Raw genomic sequence first — 4,695 nt, 5'->3', positions numbered from 1 at the left:
CATGTTGCAATGAACTACTGTACATCACATAATTACTTCAACCTTATGGTGTAATCCAATGGTTACCTCCATTCCAGTTAATTGACTTCTGCTCATCTCACCTTCCTTTTCAGACCTGCCCTAGCCATCAAAACATGGCAGTTTTAGCTTCTTTCACATTAGTCAGGGACAGCATTGTAGGAACCTGCAATACAATCTCATTGAAATTAAAGGGAGTATGGGAAGTATGTGACTAAAGAAATGTACTGAGAGGACTAGAATGGCCCAGCTGCTGAAGCTAATGTTTGCAAGAAAAGATCAGGAAGGAGGCACAATTCACAGTGATGTCTCAGACTATCAAACCTGATTATTGCTGTAAAGTCCTTCTACTGAGCCATTTGTGGATGGCTACCCAGGACCAGCCCCTGGGAGTGGCATTCAGGCAGCAGATCCTGGCACAGCCCTGTGTTGGGAACTAACAGGCCATTACTGACTCATTGTCTATTCATTTTAGATTGTTCCTATGGAGGATTTATAGAAACAATACCAAGGTGGCACCAAGGTGGCTATCAATGCTGTTTACATACAATTTAGAGGAAAAAACCTGCAGTTATGGCGGGGCTGGCTTCCCTGTGGTCCTGGGGCATAGTGTTCTAATCCTATTGTGACGTGATTGTTTCTCCATAAACTGCCCCACAGAGGCCTGTAATTGGCATCCAGGTTCAAATTAGATTGCTGTGTGTTTAGGAAAGCAGGGGTCATTTCACATCAGCACCTCTCATTAAGAAGCAACAGAGGAAGGTCTCCTTTGCAGGAGACCTAATGATATATTACCTTTTATTTAAAGAAAATTCTCAGAGTACAGACTCTCAGACACACGCATTACCCGTCTTGTCTTTCACCACCATGAGGAGGAGGATAATGTGAAAATGCAAAACACCTTTTTGAGAACGGCAATTAAATATTCACCAGCAATGTATCATTGGAACACCGGCTTTATGAGCTAAAAAGGGAAGACGGGAGAGAAATTAATGGATGAAAAAAGTCCAGCAATTAGTTCTGCTTTCTTCTAATAATATCATCACATGATGGTGACCTTTCTCTGGAAGCCAAAAAAAGCCTATTGTCTCTGTTTCCAACTCTAGTGATGGGTGGACTCAAGTAAGGTCTCAGGATAAAACACCTTCTTCCTAAACTCCCCAGCTTTTTTTCAAAATCACCAAATCTGTCTCAAACCATTAACAGCAAAGTGTATTTATTAAGGATAATCTCATGGTGCCAGGTTACTCTCTAGGTAGTTAAAATGTGGGACAAACAACAGTCCCGTAGAAAGAATAATAAACATTTCACAATCTGATGCCAAAAGCGATGAAACACTTTTCAGGTCCATGCTTCAGCCTTTCTAAGGCCCATGACAAACAACACTTTCGCAGAGGTGGAAATAAGAGGAAAATTATGTGAGCCGAAAAGGACATGTTAGAAAATGTGGCAACAAAATAGTAACCAAAAAAATGAGTTATGATTACCAAGGAAGAAGAAATATGAGAGCAGAGAACCGATAAAAGAAAATCCAAAGTGGATCTATTAAAAAAGAGAGGGAAGTAAGGGGAAAGAGGTAGTCAGAGAGAAAGGAAGGGGGCATGGAGAAAGAAGAGACACTTTCCACTTCAAAACAAACAAACTGCGGTGGTCAGCACCGCGGATGCGGATTCCCCGCAGCTGCAGGATCCTCGCCCTTGGCTCCCTATGGACGCGAGCCCGCAGGGCCGGCGCTCACCCTCAGCCCTGGCTCCGGGTCCTGCTCGGGTGCTGCCCAAGGCGCTGGGAGCAGCGGCTGCTGCAAGCCCAGGCCGGCGCGGAGCTTCGGAGGGAGGCCCGCAGGCCCAAGATCAAGATGTGGGGGCGGGGGTAGGGGTGTTGGGGGGGTTGGAGAGGGGGCAGCCCAGCCCAGCCCAGCCCCCAGCCTGACCTCGGACAATGACCCCACCCGGAGCCGCCCCGAGGGCCTCTCCATCCCGCCACTGCGGCCAGGCCCAGGCCGGCGGGCCGCGCTTTCAGCTGCTGTCCCGGGGCAGAGTTTCACTTTTAGCGGGATCTGCCCTGTGTCTTGCCTGTGTGGCCAGATGCAGGTGTTTGGTTTTACCGTCAGCCAGGCCGACGTTCCCAAGCTGTGTCCGCTGCACCCCCTCTCGCCTGCATTCCTGGATGCCTGAGAAAAGCAAGAAGGAGGTGAAACAGGAAGCCCGAACCTTGCTCAGAGCTCATCTTAACCGGGGTGACAGGCGATGGTTGATGGAGAATTTTTCTCCAGTGTTCCACTGTGATGCTAGAGAATCAGAAAACCTCCGCCGTAAACTTCATGATCAGCCATCCAGGTTTATCTTATATGTTCGTTCAAGAGAGTCCCACTTTCCAGGCTAGCTCTGAGCATTTCGCCTTGAGTTTTGTTGGCATTAGAAAAGAGAAGGAAAACAAAACAAAACAAAACAAACAAAACAAAACAAAACAAAACAGCCTCATTTAACGGAGAGCACCCTTTCAGCCCTGGAAGTTAGTCAAGGTCTCCTGTGAGGAAGTGGATGGCTGCTCTATCACTCTGGTTTGTGGATCTCAGGATGTTGGAAAGTCAACATTTATTTGATACCTGATTAACCAGTTGTTAAATCCTATTTCCTGTGTTGACAATTTGGAATGTGATCTGGGACAGACAAGAATTTACTCCTTCGGGTTGCATTTCTTTACTTAACAATACAGAACCAGCTGTAGGACCACCTTTCATCTCCCAGAGAACACCAAGAAAATGGTGTATTTGGGGAAATATGCTTGCATAAACACCTGTGAGAATGACATTGAGATGCTAAAGTATGTGTTCAGCTCCTACAAGAGAGTCCCTGCTTATCTTCAACACAATGGGCTGGGCGACAGACCAAGGGCTCTTGTTTCTCCTTCATCTGATCCCGTTGCCATCTCCCAGCCACTTCCTTCGCTCATTCAGTTCCGGTCGAAGTAAATCCTGCCAAACCTCACCTCTGACTATGCAGACGACATGGATGGCTTGTACACAAGAAGCAAATCCAAAGGCAGAAAGAGAGGTTTCTACCAGGCAGAATCTGCAGATAATCTGCTGACCAAGAAAAGGAGAATCTGGCTGTGTTTACTGGACATAAGCTGATGTGCATCCAGTCAGATTTTGCCTTAAGAAAAACTCCAGGAACTAGAGAGTCACATAACCGAGTTTTTTGTGACTTGGCAGTGTTCGGTTACCTTGGTAGCTGCAGCCCCCAGTCCTGAAACAGATTCATCCCTTACATGGCCTGACACCCTATCAGATCCCTTTCAATGCAGTTGCCCTCTGGATTATTCGTGCCAGTGTCACTCCTACCCATGTCCTGGGTGCTGTGAATGCCAGCTGAACTGGTCTTTGCAAGATCCTGGATGACATCAGAGGATATGAAAATAGGCCGTCCTGCTTGCCCGGACTACAATCTGCAATGTTTGGGGTTTGGAATTTGTAGAGAGATCGACATGGACAAGAGGTTTTACCACATCCTCATGCCTGTGCCCTGGAAGAGCTAAGAAATGTGAATTGTCTGCTGGCCATTGCCATTTCCATTCCAGAATGTGTAACCAAGAGCCAGCTCCAGGGGACAAAATCTTATGTGATGACAGATTATAATCTTGTCTTTCCTAGATCATCAAGGGAAATTGGAGCAAGAGAAACTGAGGAAACGTGTAAGGAGAAACAATACCCAAAATCAAAATTCTATCGAAAATCAAAATGATGTTTTGATTAAGAGAAAGAACTAATAAGGGAAGAAGGCTTGACTTTATCTCCAGCCTGACAGCAGGAGACTCATGGACTTTTGTCGCTGCCAATGGCTCTCTGACATAGCTGTGTTTCCTACATAGCTTGTGGAAGTTTACAGTAAATTTAACCCCCTTCTTAAAGCTACGTGACCTAGTTTTGCCCTATGGGTCATCATACATGATGCTTTATTTTTTAAAGGGATAAAGCAGGAAGGAAAAAGTTTTACGCCACTTAAACAAAGACTATGGTCGATTCCTCAAAAAGTTCTTCAAGGATCTGATTATTGGAATCTGGATAGAAATAGGGAGACTGGAGCCCAAAAACTGTACCAAGGAGGAAGGCAGGCTGGCCAGTGGGACCCAAGCATAACAGAATGTGGAGATCCACCTTGGTCCTTGCTCTGGCCAGGACCTGCTGGTGGGGTCTGCCTGGGACTGGTTGTAGCCCCCGTGGTCCTTCCCATCCCCTGATCACGTGATGCTGTCTAACTTCTCTTCCATTCCTGTGGGTCAAGTGTTCATTTATCCTGTCTAGTCTTTAAATTTAATCAAGGTTTAACAGATGAGGTTTGGACTCAAGAACCTTTCTTTAAAAAAAAAATCCTACATTAATATGCTGAACAAAAATTTCTCTCAAATCCAGGAATCATCCCCTGGAGCCTCTAAAACTAGATTTGTCCTAACTGGCTTCTTGTCTGAGACTGAAGACACAGCCAGGGCAGAGTTGGACACTAGGCTGTTTGGAAGAGGCCTACTGGGGCCGCTCTGTGAGAAAGGTCCCTTCCTGCCTTCGGGCAGCTGGACCTGAACTTTTACATATGGACAGCTCTGCACCATGAGCACTGTGTCTTGGACTGCAGGAGGTTGGTGATGGTGCTGCTCTCCCAGGTAGCTTTGGGGGGAAATGAT

The 4,695-nt window shown here is 46.3% G+C and overlaps 1 pseudogene; it reads left to right on the top strand.

Annotated features, from left to right (window-relative positions):
• Nucleotides 1-1,619: 1,619 nt before the first annotated feature.
• LOC132226746 (polynucleotide 5'-hydroxyl-kinase NOL9-like) lies at nt 1,620-3,761 on the top strand (annotated as a pseudogene).
• Nucleotides 3,762-4,695: the final 934 nt, after the last annotated feature.

This window comes from Myotis daubentonii, chromosome 2 (genome assembly GCF_963259705.1).
Source record: "Myotis daubentonii chromosome 2, mMyoDau2.1, whole genome shotgun sequence".
Taxonomy (NCBI): domain Eukaryota; kingdom Metazoa; phylum Chordata; class Mammalia; order Chiroptera; family Vespertilionidae; genus Myotis; species Myotis daubentonii.
Note: the sequence above shows the minus strand (reverse complement) of the source record. Positions and strands in the feature narration are given on the sequence as shown.